The sequence below is a fragment of the Dipteris shenzhenensis genome, chromosome 8, assembly GCF_047967505.1.
Source record: "Dipteris shenzhenensis isolate YYH24624 ecotype China chromosome 8, Dip_SZ_1.0, whole genome shotgun sequence".
NCBI lineage: Eukaryota > Viridiplantae > Streptophyta > Polypodiopsida > Gleicheniales > Dipteridaceae > Dipteris > Dipteris shenzhenensis.
In genome coordinates this window covers 42,241,940-42,261,920 of record NC_141603.1, presented here as the reverse complement: position 1 = coordinate 42,261,920, position 19,981 = coordinate 42,241,940, and positions in this window count along the sequence as shown.

Genomic DNA, 19,981 nt, shown 5'->3' with positions numbered 1-19,981 from the left:
GGAGGAAGTAGGAGGGGAGGAGGAAGGAGGGAGGGAGGAGTGGTGAGGAGAAACAGAGAGTGGTTGAAGAGGGAGAGAGCGTCTGGCTTGAGCTCTAAGCTTGAGCTGTGGAGCGAGGCGATTAATTGAGTGTTTTAGCTTAGGTTAATCACCCCTGATTTGAAGGGGGCTTTAAAGAAGAAGGAGGAGTTGAATAGGTACCCCGGGTGAATTGTACCTCCGATTTGAAGGGGGCTTTAAAGAAGAAGGCACTACTTATGGGGAAGGGGGAAGAGGAACCATTTATAATATTCTAGTTAGCACTAGATATACTCTTCCACTCTATAGCTTAGTGGTAGGGCTCACATGTGGGAAAGACAACATTGTGGGGTTGAATCCTACCCTCTTAAAGAATGTGCATTCTTCTTGGACTAGCTTAAAATAAATTAATCAACCCAAATAAATCAATTAACCCATGGAGAAACATAGGTTAATTAGCCTCTATTGTCCAAACCAAATAGGAAGAGCAAGTATGCTTGGAAAGTGTGACTATGTTTATGTGTGAACATAGGCTTTTGCAAAGTCTCTCTCACAAGAAAATTCATTGTGGCCTATCAACAATAACATGTGTGTTCGTATTGAGATGCTGATCGACAATTACATGCACCAAGAAATATGTAAGATTGCACATGCATTTATCACAAGGTTGCCTTAACTACTAGACTTGTGACACAATTAGGACAAAATGCTTATTGTAAATAAATACATAATGAAATTAACCCTATGGAGGCATGTAATCTAGATAACATACACATAGAGGTGAGCGAGCACATGCATATGTTTGTGTGCATGTGCATATGCTCATACACACATATATTCGTAATTAGAGCAATCAATCATTGTCAAGGCACATATGATTTAGAAATAGTACACATCGAGGTCAGTATGTTTGTGTTGGTAAAGCCACTATAGTCTTTCAAGCCAATAATGCATAGTGAAGTAGATAGGCAAAATTATAACGAACTATGAAATAGATAGATGATAACGCCACTATAATCTTTCAAAACCAATGATGCATAATGAAATAGATAGGTAAAAGCATAAAGAACCATGACACAAAAACATATAGATCCTATCAATGTTTATTGGAGCAAAAGTATAGATAGTAAAGCAACTCTAGTCTCTCAAGCCCATGATGCATAACGAAATAGATAAATGAAAGAATAAAGAAACCATGAACCTAAAAACATATAGATCCCTACCAAAGTTACTTAGAGTGAAAATATATATTGCGAAAGTCCAGAGTTGCTAATAGCATTGAAAGATCGACACACCAATTTGAAAACCTTAGAGCCCCTTCAACCATCTAAACCTCACCAAGGCCACCCTAATAAACTATGGTTGTTGAACCTCATGGAAATCTCCTTAAGTGCTTGACCTACATGAAATTTTATAACCTTAGACCACCTAAAACCTCACCAAGGCCACCTAGAAGCTCGCCAAGGCCACCTAATAAACTATGGTTGTTGAACCTCATGGAAATCTCCTTAAGTGCTTGACCAACTATGAAATTCAATAAAGTAAGAAGCTTACTAGTAGACACCTCTCCCTAATGGTTAAGAATTGGATTCTCCATCAAAGCTCTAAAATATTGAGCCTCTTCCATTGATTGCAAACTCTTTTGAGCATTTGTAAATTGTGCAAACAATAGTGAGTAGAATCTCACCACTAAAAGGAAACGTCCCAACGAGTTTGGTGTGAAGTCTTTTTGCTAACCACCAGTGGTATAGTACCTCACCGTAAGATGAAATGGTTGACCAAGTTTGCTTTTTAAAAATAAAGGAAACCCAACATGTTACTAATGCATGTCAAACTTGGAAGGAGTGATGTGTCTTGGTTATTGCTAAAGAAACCAATCATGTAATGCATCTTAGCTTTGAGGCATAATAGGATGCTATTTTTTAAGAGAAGAAGGGAACAAGATTTATTTTTAAGCATCAAACTCATCAGTGCATGAAAACTACCCTTTTTCCATCCATCTTTCAATATTTTTAAAGAGAGAGAGAGAGAGAGAGAGAGAGAGGCAGGGGGGGGGACAATGATGGTCATGATGTGATGAGCAATCTTACCATCATGGCACCATTCGTGGAAGTATGATGATCCATTTCATGCCATTTTGACCCCCCCTCCCCCCAACACACACACACACACACACACACACACACACACACACACACACACACATTTTTTTAATATTGAAAACACACACATATTTTTCTAAAAAAAATAAAAAATTAAAAAAAATCACACACACACGCACTCATTGCCCTGACTCTAACCACAAAAACCACCACTTTGTTGTAAGTTGGATAGATTTTGAAAATCACCATAAAGGGAAAATCACCATAAGTTGGATAGATTTTGAAAATCACACACACACACACACACACACACTTGTCCTAGACACATTGAGTACTTTTTGGTTACCTTCCCCCCCCTCTTTTTTAAATTAGTTTCTACCCACTTCTACCCAATGTTTTTTTAAAGAAACTTTTTGCTCCCCCTTCAATTTATTATCTAATTCCCACTTTTATTTCTTTTTTTAAATTTTAATTATTTTCATTTTTTTTACATTGTGCCACACTCACACACACACTCTCCTCCCCTTGGGAACCCTTGTGACCCCAGAGGTGCATGATGGGTCCACATGACATTTATGCTATGATGGGTCCACATGACATTTATGCTACGGCCCCACATTGGCATGGGTGAAGAGTATCGTAGCCCTTATACGTATGGATTGATTGGATTGCTTGGGACCCTTTACCCATGTTATAAATTATAAAAGCTCTCAATTATGTATAACCTAAACCACATTACGTTAGCCGTTTTGCACCGCCTTTCTTTCATTGCCATACATATGAGAACCTCCCCATTTAAGGGAACTCTCTTGCTGTAGCTTAGGCTCTCTTCCACCGTTGTTTTTTGCCACACTTATCTCAAGGTCTCAACTTTGAAAGTTTTTGCATTATGGCGACATTGCTCCTGGTTTTTGGGCGACACAACCTTTTCTTACGGTGGAGCCTCCTTACTTTCTTGGCTCATGACTTCTACGTGGCTGGTTCCTTGCAAGGATTCCTTGCAAGGATTCTCTCCTTTTGGGGATCCTTTTGTGATTCACAGTTGGATGGGCTGCTCATAGGCTCTTGGTTTTTTTAAGAGCTCAGACTATCGTTCGTAACTTTCTGGCAGCTTGAGCCACAAGTAACTTACGTATAGGTCATTGCTTAGAAGGATGGGATACTCTCAAGTGACGTGGGTACCCTTGTCATTTTTTGCCACCTTGCTCACAAAGACTCCTAATGACACTTGCTGTCCCTTAAGTGTGCCCGTGAGCTTGCTGCCATGTTCTTCTTCTCCTTGGCTTTGTTTATTGCTTAGTGCCTTGCTTTTTCTCGTGGTTGTGGATCGAGCTGCTTCAACTGGCTTCCCTTGGCTTCTCTCTTCTCTCATTCGTGCAATCAAAGAAATTGGCACTGGTTTCATGTTTTTTGATTCAAGTCCTACATGGCTTGGCAGCTCCTCGGTTTCTCCTCATGTGTGGTTTGGGTTTGGCCCTATTTTGATGATGGACTCCCCTTCTTTGTTTCACCTTGCTTTTCGATGTTCCCAAAGCACTTGAGTTGCGTACTCGTTGTTCTTGCTTTACTCAGAGTTGTTAATTCAGTTTGTAACTTAATTAAACTAGTTTTTAACTTTTATTCCCATGATATATATATAATTTATATACATTATATATATATATAATTACGTAGATTCAATTATTTGCTGATCCTTCTAATGCCCTTATTTATTTCCGTATGCTAATAAATTTTCCCTTAGGCACCTTTTTCCTTTCTACATAATTCTACATCTCGCTAACTCTTTGTCTTTCTTAATTGTATTTATAGCCTTAACATTTAATCTTATGGTTATAGTGGATTGGTTATATATATGGTTAACCTCTCTTTTCTTGTACCTTTATATAGTTGTTTGGTTGCTTATATTTGTAATATTTTTAAGCTCTAAATCTCATGTTTTACTAACATTTATAGGTATATGTATATATATACATATATATACTATGTTATCATTCTCTAATACCTCGTATTCTCCTCATCTTCTTTAAATTCCTTGAATTTTGTATTTATTTATGTTTTTCCCTTTAGAAATTACTCTATTTATGCTACTCTTCATGTTTAAAGTTTTCCCTTCTTATTAAACCCTTCTTAGAGTCCTTGGTTTGTTTCACTGGTTTATTTCTTCTTATTTCTTAAATTTATATGCTTAATTTGATACTATTTATTAGGCTCTCTAATTTATAAGACTCTTGTGTATATATCTTTTCTTACTTATTAGTCTTTAATTTTTTCTATTGGATTAAGAAAAATCCTTATTTACATTCCAACTTCCCTCCTTTTTTTCATACAATTAGTTCTCCTTTTAAGCTATCTTTGATGCTAACTTTATTTACTAAATTTTATTACTTTATTAAATTAATTACTTTATTTTTTCTATCATTTTGCTTAATTTTACTAATACTTTTTCTATAGGTGTTCCCTTCATTTGATTGTGGTTAATCTTTCAAGGATGAGGAGTAACCTCCTTGTAAAATGTTGATAAATTAATTTGCTTGATTCTCATTCCTAAATTTAAGGGTGTGGACTACCCCCCTTAATAATATTGTTTGTGTGGTGGATCCCATGGCTAGTTTCAATTTTGCTCTTTTATCTCTATTAATTCTAGTAAAATTTCCCTTAGTTGTAGGATGTTATTCATTTATTTACGAGAATTTGAAAGGTCTATCACTTATGGATATGGTTTACCCCTCATGTGACATGTGATGCTACTTTTGCATTATGCTGTTATGGTATTTTCAAAAATTTACTTGTGAATCTAGATGGCTATCTACGTTCCTTGGTAAAGTAATAACACGCTAGGGGATACAGGCATTACTTGTCTACCCATTTGAAATGATGATATTCTAATACCTCTTTTTTCTTGAATGGTGGCAGGTAAGTGGACCCTGACCTCGGAGCCTGGACTACCTGATGGATTCGACATTTTTATACTAATTCTAGTCAGCAAACTCAATATAAAGAAAAATTCTTTTGCCAAATCATCTATTTTCTTTTTTATAAAAGTTTTAGATTGCAATTTTGTCAAAAATACTTCAATTTAGTTTTATTTCTTTATATTTTTCAACCAGTGCTTTTTTATCCAAATGACAGCAGATTTTGTAACTGAGCTATTATTGTGCCTCTCGTAGTTCCTTCGCAACATGCTAACCACCCACCCGAGAAAAAGAGAGCATGTGTGACTATGTTTATGTGAGAACATAGGTCTTTGCAAAGTCTCTCTGACAAGAAAACACAATGTGGACTACCAACAATAACATGTGTGTGCATGTCTGCATTGGGACTGCGATCGACAATGCCTTTTGAATTTTCCTCTCTTTAGAAACTTTTTCTCTTTTTATAGTTGTGTGGATGTGAGTCCACACATGTGCATGCATGAAAATACCAAGAAATATGTGAGATAGTACATGCACTTATCACAAGGGTTGTCAAAGCTACTAGACTTCTCAAACAACTAGAACAAAATATGTATGTTCAAAAATGACATATTGAAGTTAAGCCTATGAAGGCATGCATGATCTAGATAGTGTAGACATCGAGGTAAGCTCACACATGTGTTTTTGTGCATGTGCATATGCATATGCTCTTACACACATAACACACATATGCACACTTAGAGCAATCAATCATTGTGAATGCATCAAGGTCATCACATGCACGTGTTTTGTGTGCATGCACATAAGCTCCTCTCTCTCTCTCTCTCTCTCTCTCTAATTTCCTATTTTCCCATAATTGTTTCCTAGAGCAGAGGATTCGGCTTGGGTCCCTTTAGATAGTGGCTTGGTCACAGAGGTTGCAAAGGGATTTTACTGAGGGCATGGCGACCTGGTTGATAGATTGAGGCCTTCATCAACATGATCACCTCACCTTATAGGATTCATGGACAGAGTGTCTTTTGGATCAAGGCACAAGTATGACTCCCCCTTCTTGATAGCATCCTCTTTTCTCCCAGAGGATAGTGTTTGGGAGATGGTGTCTAGCATCATTGCTTGGACATCTGGGTCACTCGAAACATTATGGACATGGGAGGTCACCAAGTCCCTTCAGTTGCCAATCTCATTGCCATCTGGTAGGATATTATCTACAGTGTGTGAGCATTCGAGAATGTGAAACATTAGGATCTAAGCTGACCACCAAAATATGGAAATGTTTCTGCAAGGCTTGGCATGCAAGTGTCTTTTATGTATTAATAGAGTAAGGTTCCCCCACCTTGATGGTTATCCCCTATTCTAGAGATTCCCTAGGTAGTGAGTTGGGTCCTTTGGAAAAAGGCTGGTTTTTTAAAAATAGCTAGTTGTTCTCTTTATTTCTCACAATTAGTGCCTCTTGTATTGCTCGTTTCTATGGTTGGCTTTTCAAGCATTAATAGATAGTTCTACTCTCTGAAAAAAATAGGAGATTTCCACACTTGCCAAAAAGTGCAACCCCCTAGGGTTCATTCTCTACCCAAAAGTTCCCCTCTCTTCTAGGAAAACACAAAAAACTTACATAATTTACACAAATACGTCAAAGATTGGTTTGAGGCCCCCCTACAAATATATAAAAAACTTAACATTTTTAGAATTTACATAATTACGTCAAAGACTAGTTTGAGCCCCCTCCCCCCCCCCCCCCCCAAAAAAAAAAAAGCCATTCCTATGCACCTAAGTCATTTCCTAGCCACATAAGTACAACATCGTGCATCTCCAAAGTATTTCCCAATCCCAAATTCTTCTTTGTTGTGTATCCATAACCATCCTTACACCCTACATCTTACCATGGACTCAATTGAGAATATCTAGCATCAAGATGAAGGTTAATTAAGAGATGCAGTTATGTATGACAGGGAGGAGCAAATCACATTAGTCTAAAAAGAAGCATGTATTGATGTTATATATGAACAAAAGCCTTCTATTAGGCTATTAGATAGACTCTTCTTAGTGCATAATTTTACATTATGGTAGTTTGATTATGATTTTCTTTAACTTTTTGGTGTAGATTTTCCATGAAATACCAAGTCAAAGAAGTGAGACAAGAAGAAATAACCCTCTAAAGATTAAGATGGATGTGGTCCATTCATGCAGATTACAAAACTTAGGTAATTGGAGCAAGGTCACATCCCTAAGTCATGTTGCATAAAATACATTGTGTTTTGATGAGGCACTTTTAAAAATTGCACAAATTTGCACATATTTGAGTTTTATGCACACCCAACATGGAAAATACCAAAATCTTACAAAATTTTGGGGAGTTAGGGGATTTTTGTTATGGGATTCATAATGTGGGGAGTGAGGGGATGTTTCTTAGTGGATTCATAATCATCTACCGGGGAGGAGTGGGTGCTTTTATCTCTATAAATAAATTTGATGCACCACATCTACTCAAAATAAGCTATATTACACTTGCAAAGTTGCATTTTTGAGTATAATGCCTTGATTTGTAGTTTCTTGAGACATTTCAATCTATTGGAAGATAATGGAAGAAGATTCTTTAAATGATGACAAAGGTTTCATTAAGAGCATGAATGTTCTAGTACAAAATTGTTGGTGACAAAGGTCCCATCAAGAGCATGAATATTCTACTATCAAGTTGTTGCTAAAAAAGACATCTAGTCATCTCCAATCATGCTATATGCCAATTATATTATAAGGTCTTGTTGGTGAAGATACTCGTTGTCTCTACTTGTTGGTGAAGATACCCCTTGTCTGTACTTGTTGGTGAAGATAGTCATCACATTATTGAGATGAGCAACAACCCCAATGTATGAATGGATTCTACATGCTCATTTATTTCCTCAATAATGGAAACAAAATGCCTCTAATATATCTTGTTGATGTTTTGATTTTGTAAAATTAGTGAAATTTTAGATACTATGGCTATAGAATACATGTGCACATTGGAATCATTACAAAAAAATTGGACTAAAAAAGGACCCTATAAGGGAGCCCTTGGGTTGGTGACATGGAAGAATAAGGCGAATAAAACCCAATAGAATATTGGCTAGTGGAAAGCAGTAGAATATTGGAAGTGGCATGACTTCTCTATTTCTTTATTCGATGGCCCAAACAATGATGTGGAGCACCCATTGGCTGCTTCAACTCTCCCATCACGTTTTTGAATTGTAACCAAACTGAGAAACCTAGTTTCTCAACCAAACTTGTACCATTTGACATGAAACCAAATCCTCCCATTCAACTACCACATTCTCTCTCATTCCTCCTCCTTCCCCCTCATTTTTGAGCACCATTTTGAAATTTTCTTTGCTCTAGCCCTCTTTTCAAATTTCTTGCTTGCTTCTAAGTAGGAAGCTTCTTTCTCTATTCTCTCTCTCATGGGATGGACTCTCATGCCAAAATCTCATCACTTCTCTTCTCAACCTACATTTCCCTCCCATTTCACTCTCATTCTTTTAGTACTTTCAAGATTTTCGAATGAGATTCAATCTACCTTCTTCTTTCTCTATTTTGGGCGCTTCTCTTTCAAATCTTACCACTTCCTCTCTCATATGAGATTCTCCCATGATCTAAAATCATTTCATTCAGGAAGACAAGGCGATCAATGTTCTGAGCAAACCATGAATGATGCAGGGTGTTTGGAGCTTAGAAGGAGCTATTGAATGAGATGCTTTGAGAAAGGATAAACGAAGATGTCATACTTTTAGGCATTGTAATTGTTGATGCATGAAAATCAATCTTTCTTTTGCCCATGTCTCAATACTAGTCACTTTCCCTCTCGTACAATATCTAAGGATGCATGATTCAAACCATTTGTGAAGGTTTGGGGTCTGTCCAAACAGCTTGTATGGAGGTTCAAGTGAGAGAATCTTTGGAACAATGCAACACAGTGATTATGATGAGATTTGCTAGAATTTCTTTGTAATTTTAGTTATGAGGGATAGAGGAAGGCATAAGAGGATCACGATGCAGAGGTTGATAACTTAGAGAACAAAGAGGAGGAGCATGAGGAAGAGTAACAACGAAGGACAGAGTTGAGGACCAAGTCAAGAGCAAAGAATTAGCGTCCACACCCACAGTAGAGAGAAAACCCACCTACAGGTCCTAGGGCAAAGAGGCCCTCCACATCCAAGAAGAGGCCCTCCATGTCAAGGGCAAAGAGGACCTCCTCAAGTGAGGAGATACAGGTTCAACCCAGGGACTGTGACACTTTGGGAAATCAGAAAGTTTCAAAAATCTATCGATCTGCTCATCTCGAAGGCAAGCTTTGCAAGGGTGGTACGTGAGGTCATGTAGGACCTCAACAATATCCCCATGTCCTGGTATTATAAGCATGGAGTTGTGGAGACTCCATGGTCTATTTCCAGAGATGCCTTGGTTGCCTCGTAGCATGCAACTAAGGGCTACCTAGTAAACCTCACGGATGACACCCAGCTAGTTGCAATCCACAAGAAAAGGGTCATTGCGATGGCCAAAGATATGCAATTTATTGTCCATCTTAGGAAGCCCAAGGGCACCTAAGTTTTTTGTATATACACCTTGGGTGATAGTTAGAGTTCATGTACTTTGGCTTTGAGCATCATTTTTATATCATCCTCTTTTCATATAATAAAGTGTCTTTTTTTTCATTGTCTTTGTATGTGTAATCTCAACTTTATTTTCATTGTATTTGCAATCTAAAATTTACTTACATGCAAAATGAAATAATAAATAACAAATGGCAAAATGGAACATGCAAAAGGAAATAATACTCAATTTTTCTTACATACAAAAGAAAACAATATTCCATAACAAATAGGAAAATAATTTGAAAATTGTATTCTTTATTGACATAGAGTGGTATTACAAAGAGCATCCACCTTAGGGTACAAGTTACTCTAGCCTACGCTATTTCTTGCTTGGTTTAGATCCCTTTTTTGCTTGTTGAAGAAGAGAGAGTTGCACAATTTCATTCTCTATAGTGTGGGGATCTGTAACACCAGCTATCTCTACAATAGCTATGACGCTATGGAGATGGCCGGATCATGTGTTTGAGAACCAAAATAAAACTATACTATGCCTAGCCAAATTCGCATGATCTGCAATAGGATGGATGGCCCTCATCGCCACCATCTGACTAAGGACCCTAAACTTCATAATATTCAACTTTCCATCTGGCAATAATTGTTGATGGAAGACCAACATGTGTTGAGCCACTTTGTTGATGGAGTGGCCAATCAAAGCCATCCCCCCACCAGAAGATCCTTTGGTTCCACCCTTGCATCCAACATATTCATCAACCCATAAGATATTCTGAAAACAACATATTACATCAAAACCCTAAACCATGATTCATGATTACATAAATTAAGAAAACATCATTTTTTAGGAATTAATAAGAATTAGGGTTTTCTCACATAGGAAAATTAATCTATTAAAATAATCATTTTTGGGAGGCCATTGAGACATAAGTTACCATGTGCATGATTTTTATGCAAAAATAACCCCTACAAACCCTAAATCTGACATCATGCAACCAGGCGTAGTTGCAAAAATTGGGCCTTGGTCGCATGATGTCGAGTTTAGGGTTTGCAGGGGTTTTTTTTGCATAAAAATCATGCACATGGTAACTTATGTCTCAATGGCGTCCTAGAAATGATTGTTTTAATAGATTATTTTTCCTATGTGAGAAAACCCTAAACCTAATTATATCTCCTATTGGCTGAATAAAAACCCTAAACCTATTTTTCCCCTATGTGAAAACCCTAACCCTAATTTTTTCCACAAATGGAGTGTTAGGGCAAGTGGGAGTGGAGAGTTTAATTTATTCAATTACAAGAGGTGGGAATAAAAAATATAATTTAGGGCTCAAACCCAACCAAAATTTTTTAAAAGTTAAACCCAAGCTATCCTGCATGCATACCAAGCATGTATATAGATTTTCAGCCCAAAATATGCCCTGGAATCATGATCTCGGTCTCAGGATGTCGGATTCATGATTCCAGGGCATATTTTGGGCTGAAAATCCATATACATGCTTGGTATGCATGCAGGATAGACTGAGTTTAAAATTAAAAAAATTTGGTTGGGGTTTGAACACTAAACCCTAAACTCTATTTTTTTACTCTCTACCAGTTGAAGACAAAGTATGGATTCTTGTTGCTAAAATGGAAACTAGAATTATACAAATGATATTGAATCACATGATGAAGCCGGCAAAGCTACATACCTTTTCTACCTCATCGCTGACTATGTCAATTACAGTGTCCAACTGGACTCCCTTTTGTGGTTGGTCTTGAACTTCATGTTGGCTTGAGGTGCCAGCTTCTCCATCTCTCTCCCCGAACCATTCCCTCTGCAAATTCATGAACTCCTCACCGGGCATGTCGTACTCTGGTGTGGCATCCTCGATTGCCTTCTGTGTTCGTTGGATTGCCTCCAGATCGGCGAGGCTCAAGTCATCGATTGCAAGATCGACTGGAGCATCAAAATCAATGACATCATCAAAGGTGTCATTCGAGAGCTGACATAGCACCTCATTCTCTCGAAGACTGGTTTCTTCCATCACTTCCAATAGGGTACGGTATTCCTCACCCTCAATCTTGATTGGATCAACTGAAGTGAGGTGTGGCCTAGTTACTACCTCATCTGGATTATAGGTGGAGGATGGATATGCACGAGTTGGATATGATGATAAGATGACCTCGCTCTCAACTTGCTCCTCAGCTAGGTTAATAGTATGCTCCTGAGGTTCTATGTCTAGGTTTATGTCATCTCCTCCACCACTTGTTGATGGACCCGCTACACCACTTGTGGATGCAAAAGGACACTCGGGCTACTCGCCACATCCTCATCAAACTTGCTAGTTGCTAGGACTATGGTAAAGGCTGCATCTCTCTCGATCAAATGAATTGGGGAAGATGAATCATCCTTGATGGGAATAGCATACTCATTGAGCGAGATAGGGACATTATCCATGGTGCTACCTAGTGTCTTCTTGAAGTTAGCACTCTGGTCAAAAAGGCCCCTTGGTGAGGGGAGTCAGCAATCACGACAAATTGCCCATGGATGAGTCTATCAAAAAACTGAAGAGAGGAATTCAGTAGGAAGGAGATCTCTCAAGTGAGACTCAAGATGGAATGCCTTGTAGAAGATAGGATCCCATAGACCACAAGGTGTTCCAAGGACGTTAGAGGAACATGCAAGGTATGCCAGATGGGACGTGCAAGGCAATGGAAGATTTGAAATTTGAAAATGAGAAGCTCAAGAAGGAGATGGCAGCCTTACAGACTACCATAGAGGGGAAGCATGCTGAGTTCACACAACAAATCACTAAGGGGAATGCAGATAAGCTAGAATGGAAGAATGTGGTTAAGAAGGGTGTAGCAGCCCCTAAGAAAGAGATCATCTCTGAAGCTCTAGACGAAGAGAAAATAAGGAATAGCAAGGCATTAAATGCCTTGGTTAGAGGTTTACTAGTTGGACATACCCCTATGTCAGATGCCAAGATTTTGTTGACCAAAATGGGAGTCAACCTCACATGTGAGATAGCATGGAGGGTTGGTAAAGCTGAGACCCCAACAAGATCCCTTGTAATGAAACTCCAAACAGCTATGGGTAGGTCTACCCTCATGAGCATGAGGGAAACCTTGAAGGAGACCAAAATATACTTGGATGATGACCTCACATTTCTGCAGCAGGAGCATCGGAGGGAGGGAATGGTATGGGTTATGGCAGCAGCAAGGGATGTAGGTAAACGGGCTACTTATAGGGATGGCAAAGTGATTTTCAGAGAGAGAGCAAACACGAGAGAAAGGGAAGGAAGAGAAGAGGAAGAAATAGACATCACATGACGGTGTCAGACCCAAGAGACGAGAGCACTAGGAGGACGGAAAATGGCAGTTTGGAACTACAATGGCACCCTTTGGTCTAACCCAGGAGGTTTCTTGGAGACATATAGTGACAGGGACATAATTTTCTATACCGAGACACACGAGAGCCCAGAGAGAGGGCTACCCACACTGTGACAAGATACACATGGGAATCTACCCATAGGAAGGAACTGAGGAGGCACAGTGGAGTACAAGGCTCCCGGAGTGTGGCTGTCCTCTTCAAGTCAACCCTCACACCACTCCTTTTAGTGGTTAGGAAAGAGGAGCATACATGGCACATGTGGATTAGAGTCCAGATACTAGAGGCATGACCTATCTTCATTGCGGTGTGCTACTTTCCTTTGGATACATCATCCTATGCACGTGAGGTTGCCACAGAAGGGAACAACCCATATGAGAGTATACACGAGTTCTCTAGATAGGGTGACACCCTCCTCCTTGGTGACTTCAATGCACACATAGGGGACAACCAGGTGGGACTACTTGACTTTGCATCTGATTCCCTCATAGTACTAGAGTTAGATGCAGTTGAGCTCAGGATAGTGAGACACTCAGCAGATGCTCCACACGTGACAAGGTATGGGCAGCACCTACTTGCTATGGGAGCAGTATATGATCTGATCATATACAATGGCCTTTAGAGATGGCCATCATCTGGTGGGCTCACTTGTTTTCCACATGGAGGGGGGACAAGCACAGTGGACTACTTGATGGGATCCCTTGCCTTCGCATCTCACATTCACAACTTTGTAGTACCCCCTCCTCCACTCGGGGCTGATCACTCATTCCTGACATTCTGTATTTCCGCTACCAGGCCAGTTACAGAGATACTCCATGCGCCCACCCAGACCCATGTTCACTTTAACTAGACCCTTGATCCAGTTGACATGAGTCACTTAGGTCGAGAGCTTCCAACCCCACATGAAGCAAAGGTAGATGTTGCTCAAGTTTTAGCCACTTTGGCTTTAGTGGTATATGAGGTTGCCATCATATCTTTCCCTACGACTCGACCCACACATGCCCCGGTTGGGAAGATGCCTTAGAACCTTTGGTATGATGATGAATGTAAGGAGATGAGAGCTCACCTCACATGCGAGCAGGCCCTGAGACACTTGACATCATCTGAGGTGCATGACATCTCATGTCGAACGACATAAGAAGTAGACTTTTCTCACTTGTAGGGTTGATGAGGTGGCCACTGGCTAGATCTTTTCAAGGGGGAGACCCGACTATCGGTTGGGGACTCGTATTAGAGAGGAAATGGCCCATTCCCATCACAGACCTAGAGATTTGGCACATATGTGCATGCTCCTTATAATCCCAGGTTAGATGCCACCAGGTATGTCCTCTATGCCCAGACCCACTACTTGTCACTTGTTCACTAATGTGTGCCCTCCTTTGTGTGCACAACCGGAGAGCACCAGACCATGAGGGGCTACATATAGAGAGCACTGCGCACATGGACATGAGTTCTTGGCCTTGGTTCTAGCACAGTTGTTCAACCATGCAGTATGTGACGGGCTCCCATCTACTTGGAGCACTACCACCATTGTACCGATACATAAGGTAGGGGACCCTATGGATATTGGGAACTATTGCACTATCATTATTGGTCACACTTTGGCTAAGATTTATGGATCGATACTGGAGAGAGCGATTAGTAGTTATACAGAGGATCAGGGACAACGGGCTCTTGGGCAGGCAGGCTTTCGAAGACAGCACTCCACATTGGACCATATTTTTACCCTGAGAGCTATCATCGAGGAGATGAAGTCGAGATGCTAGAAGGTCTACACTTGCTTTGTGGACTTTCAAAAGGCTTTTGAGATAGTCCCTTGCTCTCACCTGATCAGGCAATTATAGGAGCTGCATCACCTAAAGGCCATGATCTGGGGAGTGATGAGCCTACATGAGTTCGTTAGAGGGCGAGTCCACGTTCCGAGGGGGCTATTAGATTGGGTTGAGAGCACCATAGTGGTGAAGTAGGGTTGCCCCCTCTCACTGACTCTCTTCGGGCTATACATTGATGAGATCACATCCTTTGTTGATCGCCTAGGAGGAGAGGGCTCCCTATTGGTTGATTTGATGGTGTAGATACTACTATATGCAGACCACATAGTCCTCATTTTGTTGTCAGCCGAGGGTTTGCATAAACACTTGGAAACCTTGTAGATGTTCTATAGAGAGAGGGACTTGACATTCAACCTTAGGAAAACCAAGGTTATGATCATCAACACATCCCAAGTAGTGCTTCATCAACATCAATGTCAACATCACTTACTGTGGGGAGCCAATGGAGATAGTGCAGTCTTACACGTACCTAGGGGTGGTATTCACGAGACCAGGCTTCACGATGACCCATGCTGCCAGAGCGCGACTCATAAGATGATTCGGAGTAAGCCTTCAATTCCCCATCAGATCATACAGGCAGAGTTCGCCACGACACCGCTCCAGGTGGACGCCCTCTTCCAAACCATGATGTTTCTCCACAGAGTTTGGGCCCTACCTCAGTGGAGATTACCGAGACTGGCATTGGAGTCATCTCGACGCCTGGTAGAGAGAGGATTTGATACATCATGTATGCATGAGTGTCCACATGGTTTGATAGCCATGGTATCTAGATGGATAGGCTCCTCCCCTTTCAGTACAGCATGGATGCACCACCAGAGCTCCTTCCACATGATGAGATTAATTGTATCATATGATTAGACCTTCTCCAGCTTCACACATCTTGGGCTAGGGGGGCGGGATCAGAAGTTCCCTACCAAGACCCAATTCTATCATAACCACTTTTTGAGGATATGGGAGCATGGTCTCATAATCAGGTCCTAGTGCCTCGAGGATAGGAGAGTTTCACACTCCTTGCAGATTGCTATTGGACAGATATGAGTCTCGTCCCATCAGCTCTACGGATTGAGATTGGGAGAGTGTCCGGCAAACCTAGAGAGCAATAGGTCTGTACACTATGTACGATGGAGGAGGTCGAGACAGAGGAGCATTTTCTATGTGTTTGTTCGACCTACTATGAGATCCAAGGGCGATACCATTGCCTCTTTCAAGAGGGGCTCGTCTTCCACTCACATGGCTGATACATTTCCCTGACTAGATCTGGATTGGGCTCTACCTGATTGAAATGCGGAGACACAGAGATTTCCTTGTGCGGAAGGCTAGAGATCAGCTATAGTCGATGCCTCATGACACCGAGCTAGACCCAGACATGCATCACTGATTTTTACGCATCCGAGCTAGTGCCAAATGAGATTGAGGGGGAGGAGCTCAAGGAGACGAGAGCACCATGGATCAGGAGTGAGACCCATCATCACCATGATATGGCTAGACAAGAGACACGGAGACCACACACAACATGTGGGGTGGCCAAAGCATGCATGATTGAGGTTCAAGCTATCTCAGCCCTCCTTAGAAGGGACCACCAAAGACGTGGCATTACTCTCAATGTAGCCCATCAGATATAGAGATCCAAGAGAGCGCGCCCCTGCCACCACGAGAGATAGCCCAATAGACATCAGAAGGCTGTTAGGATGCTAGGATATATAGAGCCTCCACATGTACTTGGAGCTCTGGTTCTGAGTAGTTGATTGCCCTCTTTTTCCTACTATGTTTTGTACTAGTTGTACTAGCGTTTTTTTTTTGCGTTCTTATCATTTAGCACTCAACAATGGCCTTAGCGTGCCCTTTGCTTCAGCCCAGAGAGGCTTGTATTGATTACATATATCTTGTGTTTTGTCTCATAGACCCGCGAGGTCTCCTGAAGATGTTAATACAAAACTCTCTCTCTCAATCTCTCTCTCTCTCTCTCTCTCTCTCTCTCTCTCTGTGGCACGCGATGATCATCTTGTTGCCTTGTTGCCTTTAGCTATCTATGTCATGGACATTGGACACATGATTTTACATATACATTCTTTGTATTTTGTTAGTGGCTCCACCCTTTGGATCAGTTGTATCTGAGTTTTTTTTAGTCTCATATTCTCTCAAAGACCTTAATTAACTTTCTTATTTTTCTCTTTCTCAACTTAGAGGTGCAAATGAATAAATGCAATCATAACTCTCTCTCTCTCTCTCTCTCTCTCTCTCTCTCTCTCTCCCCCTCTCTCTCTCTCGATCCCACTCTCCATCTCCCTCTTTCTATCCCCATCTCCCTCTGTCTCTTTCCCTCCCCCTCCCTCTGTCTCTTTCCCTCCCTTTGTGTCCCTGACTGCTCTCTCTCTCTCTCTCTCTCTCTCTCTCTCTATTCATACATCTAACAATGTCTCATGGCCAGGTGCATTATTTGTGTCCCTTATTGCACTCTCAACTTCTTTCTCTCTCTCTCTCTCTCTCTCTCTCTCTCTCTCTCTCGCACGCTCTAATTGCTATCTATCTCTCTCACTCTCTCCCTCACTTATTCTCTCTCTCTCTCTCTCTCTCTTACAATACAGATATATAAATCTCCACACACATTTAAAATTATAAATGTTTATCACTTTATCATTCATAGACCATAGAAAGCCATCAATCTAGAGGTGCAAACTTAATAAATACAATCTTAACAATAAATAAAACAACCCTTTGTATGCCTCATTGCCAAGTGCATTGTTGAAGCACTAAGGATCCAAGCAACTGGATATTATGAAATATTTGCCATCATGTCTCTACTATCTCTAGAGTATGGGGGGGGCAACAATTCTTACAAAGGATACTTGTCTCATCCCTATATCTAACTTTGTGATTATCAAGTCTAAAAAAATAGTCTTGGGGAGGTCTTGTTATTGCCAACTACAATTGTTCCCTGATAAATCGCATGGTCCACTCCTCTTCCGATTCCAACATTAGATTAGGATGTCCTTGCCGATAAATTAATACCTTGACAATGGGACTGTGAGTCCATTTCTTCCCATTGCAGGTTCTTCCATCTAAACCTTCCATTTGTGAAAGTCATGCAGAGATTTTGCCTTCCAATGAAATATTTGCAAAACCCAATCATTTTTTATACAAACAAGAATTGTAAGATGTGCTCACTGAAATGTCACATTTGAAGTGTTTAATGAACATTGTACCAAATCTTCAGCATGACATGTTCTTGTTGTCCATCCACTGTCAAATAGTTCAAACAGCTAGTCCAACTCTAAGCTCTTGCAAGTGTAAGTAATCTTTGTTTTCCTTAATTGCCTACAACTTGCAAAGAAATCAACAAAGCATGGAAATGGAAGAAACCAGCTCAACCTAGCATTTCTTCCACCAATAGTTGGCTTCATAACATTTCTCACATCATTAAACATTCTATTTCTATATGATTCACTTATCTCCATGCTTGGAAGTGGCCATTCTAGACTATCAAAAGAAGGCAAGGGAAGAGATTCTAATCTACCATACTCCCCTTCTTCATCTGGCACACTGAATATTGAGTCATAGAAGAACATCCCATCCTTTTTTAATTTTGATGGTGTGCAACCTTCATCCTGAAGACTCCCGATCTTAACATGGAGGACATGCAACACCCCAGTTACATATGCTGCAGACTCCCACTCTTTGTAAGTAGATGAATATAGATCTATAAAGCAAATACAAGGAATAAGACAGTTGTGTTAAAGTCCCCAAATAAATGCAAATACTCTAAAATGCAAATGAAGTACTAGTACACTTTGAAAAACTTACAATTGGGCCTATGATATGGAAGGCATGCATTCAGATGCACATATATGTTTGCATGGGTAAAGACATGCTAAATATATACCTGTGTCACTGTGTTACTGCCAGGAGAAATTTCAAAATCTAAGATCCTTCCCTTCCAATGTTTGGAGATGTCCATTGCATCCTTCCGACCCACTTTGTAGCACCCACCATTAGTGGGTTGCATTGTGATCCAAGAATATTTCCTATAAAGTTGAGGAATCCATTCCCCATGCTCATTTTCTACTTCCATAGTTTCTACTCCTATACCATATGATTAAAATTAGCTCTTTCTACCTCTTTCTACTTCCATAGACCCTCAAAATTTATGTCTTTTCTTCTCTCTTTCTCTTTCTCTTTCTTTGTAGTGCTCTCTCGCTCTCTCTCTCTCTCTCTCCCCTTTAACTAAACCTCTCACACAAACAAACAAAAAATTATTTCAAAAAACATAGAATACTTTTCTTTCTTAGTCTCTCTTTCAAGATACCCCTCACATAAACAAGCAGCAAATTGTTTTGAAATATTTAGTTTAAGATATGCTCTCTTCTTGCTCTGTTTCTCCACAAACAAAGAAAACATTATCAAGATCATATCTCTCTCTCTCTTTCCCTCCCCAAAACTCTTTGATTAGGATCTCTTTTTCTTCCTTCTTTCTTAAATACTTCTAAAAGCTAGCAGTTTGAAGTACAATCTCTATCTCTCTCCCTTAATCATCCCCTCAAACAGAAGAAAACATGGCAGTATGAAATATAATCTCTCTCTCTCTCTCTCTCTTCGCTTCCTCTATCTATCCCTCCTATACTACTGAAGAAACAAACGACTATTTTTTCAGTCTCTCTCGCTCACTCATCCCCTCAAACAGATAAAAAAACATAGCAATTTCAAATATAAGCTCTCTCTCTCTCTCTCTCTCTCTCTCCCCTTCCTCTATCTATCCCTCCTAGACTAATGAAGAAACAAACGACTATTTTATTTCTCTCTCCCTCACTCATCCCCTCAAGCATAAAAAAAACATGGCACTTTGAAATACAATATCTTCATCCCACTCTTGATTAGTCATTGTCTCTCCTCTTTGCTCATGTTTTTCTTCCACATTTGAAAATCTCTCAGAGAAACGTGTGCCAAAGCTCTGTTTATCCCTCTTCTCTTCCATTCATTCTCTACTTATTTCACTCTCTCTTAGAAACCAAAGTTGTGACCTAAATCTGATTGGAAGGACTGAGAAAAATGGGTGTTCGATCATTTTTGGTTCTTTCTCTACCTTTTTGGAGTATAGAGAGTCAAGTCCAAAAGTTGTGACCTAAATCTTCTTGGAAGGAGTGAGAAAAACAGGTGTTCTATCATTTTTGGCTCT